Below are 14,950 nucleotides of genomic sequence, written 5' to 3'. Positions count from 1 at the left end.
GTCTAGAAATATTTATATCGGAGGAAACCGCCGAACATATAATGCTGGAAAAAATATATTAAAATGGCATATTAAGTGGCTATTTTGTGGTAAAAGTATCAGTGTGGTCCAGTTTCGATTTGGGTCGGTTCAAAGTGGATTCGGGTTCTACGTATTGAGAAGAAGAGATTGATATATTGTACGCTCAAAACGGATAATCGGTGAATGAGATATTGATTCTCAATGTAGACCAATTTGAGTTGGAAACGTGAAGGGAAAAAGCTTGAGAGTTGCTATTGTCCCACATTGGTTTGGGAAGTGGATTTGCACCACTATTTGTACAAGAGCTCTTCTAAGGCTTCTTAATTGGTACAGCATAGAGGCTCTCTCTCTCGCGTAGGAGGGGTGTGCAAATCAAAACCCAAACTGAGTAAATGAAGGTTTGAACTTGTGTAGGGATACCCTATTATAACCCCATCACTAATCACACACTTCATGAGGTGGTATTCCCTTATTTTGTAGGATTATTATTTGATTTTTCCAACGAAATATCCGACAATTGGACAAGTATGGACCCATCACTAATCACACACTTCATGAGGTGGTATTCCCTGATTTTGTAGGATTATTATTTGATTTTTCCATCGAAATATCCGACAATTGGACAAGTATGGATACCCTATTATAACCCCATCACTAATCAAGCACTTCTTGTGGTGCGTTTTCCTTATTTTGTAAGATAACCACATCACTATTCCCTTATTTTGTAGGGGATTATTATTGGGCTTTACCAACGAAATGTCCCAGAATTGGACAAGTAGGGATACCCTATTATAACCCCATCAATAGAGACACACTTTACATGGTCTATTCCCTTATTTTGTAGGAGCGGCATGCCACCAAAATGGTGGAGTAATTATGCATTCGCCCACCTTGGGGCTCGAACCCAGGACCACAAGGTTAAGAGCCTTGCGCTCTACCAACTGAGCTAGACGGGCAAGTAGTAGTTCATATTTAATATTGGTATTACAATCGAGGCTACAATTATTGAAAATTAATTTACAAGTTACACAATTGAATGAGAGATGGCTTTATTAATAATATACTGATTAAATTTGTTGATAAACATGAAAATTATACAATATTTTTAAAATACAAAAAGACACATTAAACTGTCGCAAAATTAATAATTTTATTAATGAAAATAATTTATATTGAGTGTTTAAATTGCAATGCATATCTTAAAAGATAATAGTCGAATAACATTTGACCTACTAAATTATCAATGCTTAAATTGCGGAGTCATGGATCATGATTACCTATTAAGATAAACAATTTACAAGTTTTTTTTTAGTATTTAAGTTTGTTTGAGAGTGGAAGTCTAGAAATATTTATATCGGAGGAAACCGCCGAACATATAATGCTGGAAAAAATATATTAAAATGGCATATTAAGTGGCTATTTTGTGGTAAAAGTATCAGTGTGGTCCAGTTTCGATTTGGGTCGGTTCAAAGTGGATTCGGGTTCTACGTATTGAGAAGAAGAGATTGATATATTGTACGCTCAAAACGGATAATCGGTGAATGAGATATTGATTCTCAATGTAGACCAATTTGAGTTGGAAACGTGAAGGGAAAAAGCTTGGGAGTAGCTTTAGTCCCACATTGGTTTGGGAAGTGGATTTGCACCACTATTTGTACAATAGCTCTTCTAAGGCTTCTTGATTTGTATAGCATAGAGGCTCTCTCTCCCGCGTAGGAGGGGTGTGCAAATCAAAACCCAATCTGAGTAAATGAAGGTTTGAACTTGTGTAGGGATACCCTATTATAACCCCATAACTAATCACACACTTCATGTGGTGGTATTCCCTTATTTTGTAGGATTATTATTGGATTTTTCCAACGAAATATCTGACAATAGGAAAAGTATGGATACCCTATTATAACCCCATCACTAATCAAGCACTTCTTGTGGTGCTATTCCCTTGTTTTGTAGGGGATAACCACATCACTAATCACACACTTCTTGTGGTGCTATTCCCTTATTTTGTAGGGGATTATTATTGGGTTTTACCAACGAAATGTCCCAGAATTGGACAAGTAGGGATACCCTATTATAACCCCACCAATAGAGACACACTTTACATGGTCTATTCCCTTATTTTGTAGGAGCGGCATGCCACCAAAATGGTGGAATAATTGTTCATTTGCCCACCCTAGGGCTCAAACCCAGGACCACAAGGTTAAGGGCCTTGCGCTCTGCCAACTGAGCTAGACGGGCAAGTAGTTGTTCATATTTAATATTGGTATTACAATCGAGGCTAAAATTATAGAAAATTTATTTACAAGTTACACAATTGAATGAGAGATGGCTTTATGAATAATATAATGATTAAATTTGTTGATAAACATTTGTTTTAAAATTAAACAGTATTTTTAAAATACAAAAAAAAGACACATTAAACTGTCGTAAAATTAATAATTTTATTAATGAAAACAATTTATATTGAGTGTTTAAATTGCAATGCATATCTTAAAAGATAATAGTCGAATAACATATTGACCTACTAAATTATCAATGCTTATATTGCGGAGTCATGGATCATGATTACTTAGTAAGATAAACAATTTACAAGTTTGTTTTTTGTATTTAAGTTTGTTTGAGAGTGGAAGTCTAGAAATATTTATATCGGAGGAAACCGCCGAACATATAATGCCGGAAAAAATATATTAAAATGGCATATTAAGTTGCTATTTTGTGGTAAAAGTATCAGTGTGGTCCAGTTTCGATTTGGGTCGGTTCAAAGTGGATTCGGGTTCTACGTAGTGAGACGAAGAGTGATATATTGTACGCTCAAAACGGATAATCGGTGAATGAGATATTGATTCTCAAAGTAGACCAATTTGAGTTGGAAACGTGAAGAGAAAAAGCTTGGGAGTTGCTATTGTCCCACATTGGTTTGGGAAGTGGATTTGCACCACTATTTGTACAAGAGCTCTTCTAAGGCTTCTTAATTTGTATAGCATAGAGGCTCTCTCTCTCGCGTAGGAGGGGTGTGCAAATCAAAACCCAATCTGAGTAAATGAAGGTTTGAACTTGTGTAGGGATACCCTATTATAACCCCATCACTAATCACACACTTCATGTGGTGGTATTCCCTTATATTGTAGGATTATTATTTGATTTTTCCAACGAAATATCCGACAATTGGACAAGTATGGATACCCTATTATAACCCCATCACTAATCAAGCACATCTTGTGGTGCTATTTCCTTATTTTGTAGGATAACCACATCACTATTCCCTTATTTTTTAGGGGATTATTATTGGGTTTTACCAACGAAATGTCCCAGAATTGGACAAGTAGGGATACCCTATTATAACCCCATCAATAGAGACACACTTTACATGGTCTATTCCCTTATTTTGTAGGAGCGGCATGCCACCAAAATGGTGGAGTAATTATGCATTCGCCCACCTTGGGGCTCGAACCCAGGACCACAAGGTTAAGAGCCTTGCGCTCTACCAACTGAGCTAGACGGGCAAGTAGTAGTTCATATTTAATATTGGTATTACAATCGAGGCTACAATTATTGAAAATTAATTTACAAGTTACACAATTGAATGAGAGATGGCTTTATTAATAATATACTGATTAAATTTGTTGATAAACATGAAAATTATACAATATTTTTAAAATACAAAAAGACACATTAAACTATCGCAAAATTAATAATTTTATTAATGAAAACAATTTATATTGAGTGTTTAAATAGCAATGCATATCTTAAAAGATAATAGTCGAATAACATTTGACCTACTAAATTATCAATGCTTAAATTGCGGAGTCATGGATCATGATTACCTATTAAGATAAACAATTTACAAGTTTGCTTTTAGTATTTAAGTTTGTTAGAGAGTGGAAGTCTAGAAATATTTATATCGGAAGAAACCGCCGAACATATAATGCTGGAAAAAATATATTAAAATGGCATATTAAGTGGCTATTTTGTGGTAAAAGTATTAGTGTGGTCCAGTTTCGATTTGGGTCGGTTCAAAGTGGATTCGGGTTCTACGTAGTGAGACGAAGAGATTGATATATTGTACGCTCAAAACGGATAATCGGTGAATGAGATATTGATTCTCAATGTAGACCAATTTGAGTTGGAAACGTGAAGGGAAAAAGCTTGGGAGTAGCTTTAGTCCCACATTGGTTTGGGAAGTGGATTTGCACCACTATTTGTACAATAGCTCTTCTAAGGCTTCTTGATTTGTATAGCATAGAGGCTCTCTCTCCCGCGTAGGAGGGTGTGCAAATCAAAACCCAATCTGAGTAAATGAAGGTTTGAACTTGTGTAGGGATACCCTATTATAACCCCATAACTAATCACACACTTCATGTGGGGGTATTCCCTAATTTTGTAGGATTATTATTGGATTTTTCAAACGAAATATCTGACAATTGGAAAAGTATGGATACCCTATTATAACCCCATCACTAATCAAGCACTTCTTGTGGTGCTATTCCCTTGTTTTGTAGGATAACCACATCACTAATCACACACTTCTTGTGGTGCTATTCCCTTATTTTGTAGGGGATTATTATTGGGTTTTACCAACGAAATGTCCCAGAATTGGACAAGTAGGGATACCCTATTATAACCCCATCAATAGAGACACACTTTACATGGTCTATTCCCTTATTTTGTAGGAGCGGCATGCCACCAAAATGGTGGAATAATTGTGCATTTGCCCACCCTAGGGCTCAAACCCAGGACCACAAGGTTAAGAGCCTTGCGCTCTGCCAACTGAGCTAGACGCGCAAGTAGTTGTTCATATTTAATATTGGTATTACAATCGAGGCTACAATTATAGAAAATTTATTTACAAGTTACACAATTGAATGAGAGATGGCTTTATGAATAATATAATGATTAAATTTGTTGATAAACATTTGTTTTAAAATTAAACAGTATTTTTAAAATACAAAAAAAAGACACATTAAACTGTCGTAAAATTAATAATTTTATTAATGAAAACAATTTATATTGAGTGTTTAAATTGCAATGCATATCTTAAAAGATAATAGTCGAATAACATATTGACCTACTAAATTATCAATGCTTATATTGCGGAGTCATGGATCATGATTACTTAGTAAGATAAACAATTTACAAGTTTGTTTTTAGTATTTAAGTTAGTTTGAGAGTGGACGTCTAGAAATATTTATATCGGAGGAAACCGCCGAACATATAATGCTGGAAAAAATATATTAAAATGGCATATTAAGTTGCTATTTTGTGGTAAAAGTATCAGTGTGGTCCAGTTTCGATTTGGGTCGGTTCAAAGTGGATTCGGGTTCTACGTAGTGAGACGAAGAGTGATATATTGTACGCTCAAAACGGATAATCGCTGAATGAGATATTGATTCTCAAAGTAGACCAATTTGAGTTGGAAACGTGAAGAGAAAAAGCTTGGGAGTTGCTATTGTCCCACATTGGTTTGGGAAGTGGATTTGCACCACTATTTGTACAAGAGCTCTTCTAAGGCTTCTTAATTGGTACAGCATAGAGGCTCTCTCTCTCGCGTAGGAGGGGTGTGCAAATCAAAACCCAAACTGAGTAAATGAAGGTTTGAACTTGTGTAGGGATACCCTATTATAACCCCATCACTAATCACACACTTCATGAGGTGGTACTCCCTTATTTTGTAGGATTATTATTTGATTTTTCCAACGAAATATCCGACAATTGGACAAGTATGGACCCATCACTAATCACACACTTCATGAGGTGGTATTCCCTTATTTTGTAGGATTATTATTTGATTTTTCCATCGAAATATCCGACAATTGGACAAGTATGGATACCCTATTATAACCCCATCACTAATCAAGCACTTCTTGTGGTGCGTTTTCCTTATTTTGTAGGATAACCACATCACTATTCCCTTATTTTGTAGGGGATTATTATTGGGCTTTACCAACGAAATGTCCCAGAATTGGACAAGTAGGGATACCCTATTATAACCCCATCAATAGAGACACACTTTACATGGTCTATTCCCTTATTTTGTAGGAGCGGCATGCCACCAAAATGGTGGAGTAATTATGCATTCGCCCACCTTGGGGCTCGAACCCAGGACCACAAGGTTAAGAGCCTTGCGCTCTACCAACTGAGCTAGACGGGCAAGTAGTAGTTCATATTTAATATTGGTATTACAATCGAGGCTACAATTATTGAAAATTAATTTACAAGTTACACAATTGAATGAGAGATGGCTTTATTAATAATATACTGATTAAATTTGTTGATAAACATGAAAATTATACAATATTTTTAAAATACAAAAAGACACATTAAACTGTCGCAAAATTAATAATTTTATTAATGAAAATAATTTATATTGAGTGTTTAAATTGCAATGCATATCTTAAAAGATAATAGTCGAATAACATTTGACCTACTAAATTATCAATGCTTAAATTGCGGAGTCATGGATCATGATTACCTATTAAGATAAACAATTTACAAGTTTTTTTTTAGTATTTAAGTTTGTTTGAGAGTGGAAGTCTAGAAATATTTATATCGGAGGAAACCGCCGAACATATAATGCTGGAAAAAATATATTAAAATGGCATATTAAGTGGCTATTTTGTGGTAAAAGTATCAGTGTGGTCCAGTTTCGATTTGGGTCGGTTCAAAGTGGATTCGGGTTCTACGTATTGAGAAGAAGAGATTGATATATTGTACGCTCAAAACGGATAATCGGTGAATGAGATATTGATTCTCAATGTAGACCAATTTGAGTTGGAAACGTGAAGGGAAAAAGCTTGGGAGTAGCTTTAGTCCCACATTGGTTTGGGAAGTGATTTGCACCACTATTTGTACAATAGCTCTTCTAAGGCTTCTTGATTTGTATAGCATAGAGGCACTCTCTCCCGCGTAGGATGGGTGTGCAAATGAAAACCCAATCTGAGTAAATGAAGGTTTGAACTTGTGTAGGGATACCCTATTATAACCCCATAACTAATCACACACTTCATGTGGTGGTATTCCCTTATTTTGTAGGATTATTATTGGATTTTTCCAACGAAATATCTGACAATTGGAAAAGTATGGATACCCTATTATAACCCCATCACTAATCAAGCACTTCTTGTGGTGCTATTCCCTTGTTTTGTAGGATAACCACATCACTAATCACACACTTCTTGTGGTGCTATTCCCTTATTTTGTAGGGGATTATTATTGGGTTTACCAACGAAATGTCCCAGAATTGGACAAGTAGGGATACCCTAGTATAACCCCATTAGAGACACACTTTACATGGTCTATTCCCTTATTTTGTAGGAGCGGCATGCCACCAAAATGGTGGAATAATTGTGCATTTGCCCACCCTGGGGCTCAAACCCAGGACCACAAGGTTAAGAGCCTTGTGCTCTACCAACTGAGCTAGACGGGCAAGTAGTTGTTCATATTTAATATTGGTATTACAATCGAGGCTACAATTATTGAAAATTTATTTACAAGTTACACAATTGAATGAGAGATGGCTTTATGAATAATATACTGATTAAATTTGTTGATAGACATTTGTTTTAAAATTAAACAGTATTTTTAAAATACAAAAAAAAAGACACATTAAACTGTCGTAAAATTAATAATTTTATTAATGAAAACAATTTATATTGTGTGTTTAAATTGCAATGCATATCTTAAAAGATAATAGTCGAATAACATATTGACCTACTAAATTATCAATGCTTATATTGCGCAGTCATGGATCATGATTACTTAGTAAGATAAACAATTTACAAGTTTGTTTTTAGTATTTAAGTTTGTTTGAGAGTGGAAGTCTAGAAATATTTAAATCGGAGGAAACCGCCGAACATATAATGCTGGAAAAAATATATTAAAATGGCATACTAAGTGGCTATTTTGTGGTAAAAGTATCAGTGTGGTCCAGTTTCGATTTAGGTCGGTTCAAAGTGGATTCGGGTTCTACGTAGTGAGACGAAGAGTGATATATTGTACGCTCAAAACGGATAATCTGTGAATGAGATATTGATTCTCAAAGTAGACCAATTTGAGTTGGAAACGTGAAGAGAAAAATCTTGGGAGTTGCTATTGTCCCACATTGGTTTGGGAAGTGGATTTGCACCACTATTTGTACAAGAGCACTTCTAAGGCTTCTTAATTTGTATAGCATAGAGGCTCTCTCTCTCGCGTAGGAGGGGTGTGCAAATCAAAACCCAAACTGAGTAAATGAAGGTTTGAACTTGTGTAGGGATACCCTATTATAACCCCATCACTAATCACACACTTCATGTGGTGGTATTCCCTTATTTTGTAGGATTATTATTTGATTTTTCCAACGAAATATCCGACAATTGGACAAGTATGGATACCCTATTATAACCCCATCACTAATCAAGCACTTCTTGTGGTGCTATTTCCTTATTTTGTAGGATAACCACATCACTATTCCCTTATTTTGTAGGGGATTATTATTGGGTTTTACCAACGAAGTGTCCCACAATTGGACAAGTAGGGATACCCAATATTATAACCCCATCACTAGTCACACACTTCACGCGATCTATTCCCTTATTTTGTAGGAGCGGCATGCCACCAAAATAGTGGTGTAATTATGCATTCGCCCACCCTGGGGCTCGAACCCAGGACCACAAGGTTAAGAGCCTTGCGCTCTACCAACTGAGCTAGACGGGCAAATAGTAGTTCATATTTAATATTGGTATTACAATCGAGGCTACAATTATTGAAAATTAATTTACAAGTTACACAATTGAATGAGAGATGGCTTTATTAATAATAGACTGATTAAATTTGTTGATAAACATGAAAATTATACAATATTTTTAAAATACAAAAAGACACATTAAACTGTCGCAAAATTAATAATTTTATTAATGAAAATAATTTATATTGAGTGTTTAAATTGCAATGCATATCTTAAAAGATAATAGTCGAATAACATATTGACCTACTAAATTATCAATGCTTATATTGCGGAGTTATGGATCATGATTACTTTGTAAGATAAACAATTTACAAGTTTGTTTGAGAGTGGAAGTCTAGAAATATTTATATCGGAGGAAACCGCCGAACATTATGCTGGAAAAAATATATTAAAATGGCATATTAAGTGGCTATTTTGTGGTAAAAGTATCTGTGTGGTCCAGTTTCGATTTGGGTCGGTTCAGAGTGGATTCGGGTTCTACGTAGTAAGACAAAGAGATTGATATATTGTACGCTCAAAACGGATAATCGGTGAATGAGATATTGATTCTCAAACTAGACCAATTTGAGTTGGAAGCGTGAAGAGAAAAAGATTTGGAGTAGCTTTTGTCCCACACATTGGTTTGGGAAGTGGATTTGCACCACTATTTTTACAATAGCTCTTCTAAGGCTTCTTGATTTGTATAGCATAGAGGCTCTCTCTCCCGCGTAGGAGGGGTGTGCAAATCAAAACCCAATCTGAGTAAATGAAGGTTTGAACTTGTGTAGGGATACCTTATTATAACCCCTTCACTAATCACACACTTCATGTGGTGGTATTCCCTTATTTTGTAGGATTATTATTGGATTTTTCCAATGAAATATCCGACAATTGGACAAGTATGGATACCCTATTATAACCCCATCACTAATCAAGCACTTCTTGTGGTGCTATTCCCTTATTTTGTAGGATAATCACACACTTCTTGTGGTGCTATTCCCTTATTTTGTAGGGGATTATTATTGGGTTTTACCAACGAAATGTCCCACAATTGGACAAGTAGGGATACCCTATTATAACTCCATCACTTGTCACACACTTCACGCGGTCTATTCCCTTATTTTGTAGGTGCGGCATGCCACTAAAATGGTGGAGTAATTGTGCATTCACCCATCCTGGGGCTCGAACCCAGGAGCACAAGGTTAAGAGCTTTACGCGCTACCAACTAAGCTAGACGGGCAAGTGGTTGTTCATATTTAATATTGGTATTACAATCGAGGCTACAACTATTAAAAATTAATTTACAAGTTACACAATTGAATGAGAGATGGCTTTATTAATAATATACTAATTAAATATGTTGATAAACATGTGTTTTAAAATTATACAATATTTTTAAAATACAAATAGACACATTAAACTGTCGCAAAATTAATAATTTTATTAATGAAAACAATTTATATTGAGTGTTTCAATTGCAATGCATATCTTAAAAGATAATAGTCGAATAACATATTGACCTACTAAATTATCAATGCTTATATTGCAGAGTTATGGATCATGATTACTGAGTAAGATAAACAATTTACAAGTTTGTTTGAGAGTGGAAGTCTAGAAATATGTATATCGGAGGAAACCGCGCCGAACATATAATGCTGGAAAAAATATATTAAAATGGCATATTAAGTGGCTATTTTGTGGTAAAAGTATCTGTGTGGTCCAGTTTCGATTTGGGTCGGTTGAAAGTGGATTCGGGTTCTACGTAGTGAGACGAAGAGATTGATATATTGTACGCTCAAAACGGATAATCGGTGAATGAGATATTGATTTTCAAAGTAGACCAATTTGAGTTGGAAACGTGAAGGGAAAAAGCATGGGAGTAGTTTTTGTCCCACATTGGTTTGGGAAGTGGATTTGCACCACTATTTGTACAAGAGCTCTTCTAAGGCTTCTTGATTTGTATAGCATAGAGGCTCTCTCTCTTGCGTAGGAGGGGTGTGCAAATCAAAACCCAATCTGAGTCTATGAAGGTTTGAACTTGTGTAGGGATACCCTATTATAACCCCATCACTAATCACACACTTCATGTGGTGGTATTCCGTTATTTTGTAGAATTATTATTGGATTTTTCCAACGAAATATCTGACAATTGGATACCCTATTATAACCCCATCACTAATCAAGCACTTCTTGTGGTGCTATTCCCTTATTTTGTAGGATAACCACATCACTAAATACACACTTCTTTTGGTGATATTCCCTTATTTTGTAGGGGATTATTATAGGGTTTTACCAACGAAATGTCCCACAATTGGACAAGTTGGGACACCCTATTATAACCCCATCACTTGTCACTAGACCTGGCAATTATCGACACGACCCGTTAACACGACACGAAACCGGACACGAAAATAACGGGTTAGTGTTTAGGCTTAATGTGTCCCGGGTCGTTAACGGGTTGACCCGTTAAAGACCCGTTATGATTCGTGTCTTAACAGGTTAACCCGTTAAACCCATTAAGAACCCGTTTAACCCGTTAATATTATCGTGTTAACCCGTTAACACGAACCCGTTTATACGAACCTGTTTATAACCCGCTGATTAAGAACCATGCTTATAATATTATTTTACTTATTGAATAATTAATATAAAAGGAAATTTAAAATTAAAACCGTTAAAATTTTGAAATTTGGAAAGTTCAAATGTTCTATTCTTATTTAGTTATCTTTTTCCTAAAAAAAAAAATCATTCACGTGGGGATTTAGATTGTTTCACAATTCTGACTTTAGGTTTTAATTCTTAATAATGCGTGAAATTGGTAAAGACTTCATAAATCTACCATTACTCCATTAGATCAGCAAATACTCCTTTGAAGGTTGAACCTTAACAAATAATCTAATACTTTGTTCGTCACTTACGGTAAGTTCGTAATATTTGTGATCTTTTATGCTTAATTTCCTTATGTATAATATTATAAAGCTGTCATCTGCATTTGCAAACTGTATTGTATATATAAATGTATATATATATATATATATATATATATATATATATATATATATATATATTATATGTATGCGAAGTGTATGATATATATTATTATGTTTGTGTTTGCTGTAATAAATATATTACATATTTAAGATTGAGAGTTTTAGAATTTTATTTGCACTGTTTATATTATATATTATAGATTTACATATTGGGAGTTTTAGAATTTTACCTGATAGCTGCTATTGTTTATAAAATTATACTAAATTTCACAGGTGAGGGCAAATGGAAATTGGAGATATTACTAATATGAATGTTGAAATTGAAGACCTAGATGATTGTGTAGAAGTTGAAAAAGTTGGAGAAGAACAAAAAGATCCACAAAACGTGTTTATTATTATAGACTTCTTTAATTATGATTTTTAGATGTTATTTCATTGTTTTATGAAAGTTATGAACTTATGAATCGAATATTTTTTTAATTTGTTTGATGGATTGAATTGTAGGTTCTATTTCTTTTTTTTTAATATATATAACTTTACTTAAAATTTTAATTTTATATATATTAAATAGGTTTAGCGGGTTTAAACAGGTTTCGTGTCATATCGTGTTGACACGATCCGAAACCTGTAAACAAAACGTGTCTATCGTGTCAACCCGTTAACAAATCGTGTTCGTGTTCATGTTAAAAATATGAACCCGTTAACCTTAACGTGTCGTTATCGTGTCAACCCGTTAACGAACATATACACGAATTGCCAGGTCTACTTGTCACACACTTGGTCTATTCCCTTATTTTGTAGGAGCGGCATGCCACCAAAATGGTAGAATAATTGTGCATTCACCCACCTTGGGGCTCGAACCCAGGACCTCAAGGTTAAGAGCCTTGCGCTCTACCAACTGAGCTAAACAGGCAAATAGTTGTTCACATTTAATATTGGTATTACAATCGAGGCTACAATTATTGAAAATTTATTTACAAGTTACACAATTGAATGAGAGATACTTTATTAATAATATACTGATTAAATTTGTTGATAAACATGTGTTTTACAATTATACAATATTTTTAAAATACAAAAAGACACATTAAACTGTCGTAGAATTAATAATTTTATTAATGGAAACAATTTATATTGAGTGTTTAAATTGCAATGCATATCTTAAAAGTGTTAGGAATAAAGTGTAATGGTTTTGATATGCCAAATTTGTATTTGTAGATCCCCCAATTTTATTTCTAAGTCTCGTAGAGTCTTAGACCGTGATCGGGAAATTATTTAAATTAGAAAAGAGAAAAACAGAGGAAGATGCATGAAAATAGAAGAAGAAGATATAAAGCCTAAAATCAAGAATTTGTCTGGAGAAAATGACAAATTGAAGAAGAAGATGAAAGATATGAAATCACGTCAATGCTACTCAAAGAAGATATCCCAGAAGAATTTTCTTGAAGAAAATTAATATTGGAAGAATGCATGAAATTGACTTGGAGATCAAGCATCTATGGAAAGAAAGAAGTACATCAAATGTGATTGGAGATTTAATCAAAAGCTGTACGGACAAAGTGGATGATGCTTGATATATTATTTGAAATGATTCAAGATAATTGAATTGACATGGGAATCAATTCAAGATGGGAGCCAATGTAGAATTGAAATTGGGAGCCAATTGAGGTTGTAGTATGGGATGCAATTTCAAGTTGGGGACCGATTCAAAGAAGACATGGAGATCAAATTGAATTGAGATGAAATTCAATACCAGGAGAAGTCTGGGAGCCAAAAGCACCAGGAGTAGATTGGGAGCCAATTACAAGTCAAAATTCAAATTAATTCAAAGCACCAGGAGTAGATTGGGAGCCAATTACAATGGATGGAGAAATTCAAATTTTGTGCCAATTACAAGCCAATTGAAATTGGGTGTCAATTACAAAGGAGAAATTCAAATTAATTCAAATTTGGTGCCAATTACAAGCCAATTGAAATTGGGTGTCAATTACAAAGGAGAAATTCTAATAATTGGGTGGAAGTTCAAAGCCAGTTTGAAGTCTGATTGGGTGGAAGTTCAAAGCCAGTTTGAAGTCTGAGAACACCCAGACGTGAGAATGAAGAAGATGAAGATGAACTTACAGTGAAAATATTCTCACAAGGAAAAATACTAGTTTTAACTAGTATGGGATTAAATTAATGAATATTTTTAAATCCCAAAGATACAAGGACCACTTCAGAGCTAATCAGAGAAGCCGTTCTACACCCAGATATTTCCACTCAACGTAAAACTAGCGGAAATATCAGATGAAATTCAAGAACCCATTTACATGGAGATGAAGCTCTAACAACGGCTAGCTTATCCTTTCTGACATCTTTGCAGAAGATAAGATAAGATCTCTGACAAAAAGATACAAGATTTCAAAAATGAGAGCGTCTCTTTCCAACGGACAGATTCTCATTACCAGCTATAAAATGATGAAGATATGAAGACTTAGAGGCAGGAGAGCATAACACGAACTTGAAAAGAGATAAGAGCAGTTGAGAAAATTCGAATCCATCAAAGGGATCGAATAGAGCAATTAAGCTTAAAAGAGCATAGAGCAAAAATCTCATTTGGTGCAGAGCATACCAAAAATCTTCAAGTGAGAAGTGAGAAAAGAAAAAGAACTCAGAGAGCTTCAAAAGAGAAATATTCTGAGAGTTCTTAAACAGAGCAAAGCAGAGCAAAAATATCAAGTGCTTTACTTGATATATTCAAAGAGAGAAAACACTCAGAGCTATCAGGAGAAATCATTCCAGAGTGTTTATCTTCATCAAAGAGACCTGCGCATCATTGAAGATCATCTACAGAGTCTCAGAAGTTGGAAGCAAGACAACACTTGTTTTGGAGCAAAACAAGAGAAAGGAGGAAAATAGCACGGAGCTGTGAAATCCTAGATTGTCACACGGAGCTGTGAGATCCGAAGTAGCAGTGTCGGAGGCACTGGGCGTGATTGGTGTGGGCTTGGTGATCAAAGCACCAGATCACGGGATACGTTTCTACCGGAGTGTGGAAGACGGGGGGAAAGTAACGCGGAGTCGTGAAATCCTGGGATAGTAGCGCGGCGACGTGAAACCCGAAGCAGCAGTGTGGTGTCACTGGGCGTGATTAGTGCGGGCTTTGTGATCAAAGCACTAGATCACGGAAATTCATTGTATCTTGGAACCAAGAAGTGGTAGATATAGTGAATTGCTCTTGGAGATAAGAGCAAGTGGA

General features: G+C 35.0%; 6 non-coding genes across 6 annotated transcripts; all 6 read right to left on the bottom strand.

Annotated features, from left to right (window-relative positions):
- Window positions 1-904: 904 nt before the first annotated feature.
- On the bottom strand, window positions 905-977 carry TRNAK-CUU. The gene has a single exon. It is a non-coding gene; the product is annotated as a tRNA-Lys (tRNA).
- Window positions 978-3,451: 2,474 nt separating this feature from the next.
- On the bottom strand, window positions 3,452-3,524 carry TRNAK-CUU. The gene has a single exon. It is a non-coding gene; the product is annotated as a tRNA-Lys (tRNA).
- Window positions 3,525-6,096: 2,572 nt separating this feature from the next.
- TRNAK-CUU lies at window positions 6,097-6,169 on the bottom strand. Its single transcript has one exon. It is a non-coding gene; the product is annotated as a tRNA-Lys (tRNA).
- Window positions 6,170-7,371: 1,202 nt separating this feature from the next.
- TRNAK-CUU lies at window positions 7,372-7,444 on the bottom strand. Its single transcript has one exon. It is a non-coding gene; the product is annotated as a tRNA-Lys (tRNA).
- A 1,195-nt stretch (window positions 7,445-8,639) lies between these two features.
- TRNAK-CUU lies at window positions 8,640-8,712 on the bottom strand. Its single transcript has one exon. It is a non-coding gene; the product is annotated as a tRNA-Lys (tRNA).
- A 3,840-nt stretch (window positions 8,713-12,552) lies between these two features.
- On the bottom strand, window positions 12,553-12,625 carry TRNAK-CUU. The gene has a single exon. It is a non-coding gene; the product is annotated as a tRNA-Lys (tRNA).
- Between the last annotated feature and the right edge of the window lie 2,325 nt (window positions 12,626-14,950).

This window comes from Ipomoea nil, unplaced genomic scaffold (genome assembly GCF_001879475.1).
Source record: "Ipomoea nil cultivar Tokyo-kokei standard unplaced genomic scaffold, Asagao_1.1 scaffold1417, whole genome shotgun sequence".
Lineage (NCBI taxonomy): Eukaryota > Viridiplantae > Streptophyta > Magnoliopsida > Solanales > Convolvulaceae > Ipomoea > Ipomoea nil.
Note: the sequence above shows the minus strand (reverse complement) of the source record. Positions and strands in the feature narration are given on the sequence as shown.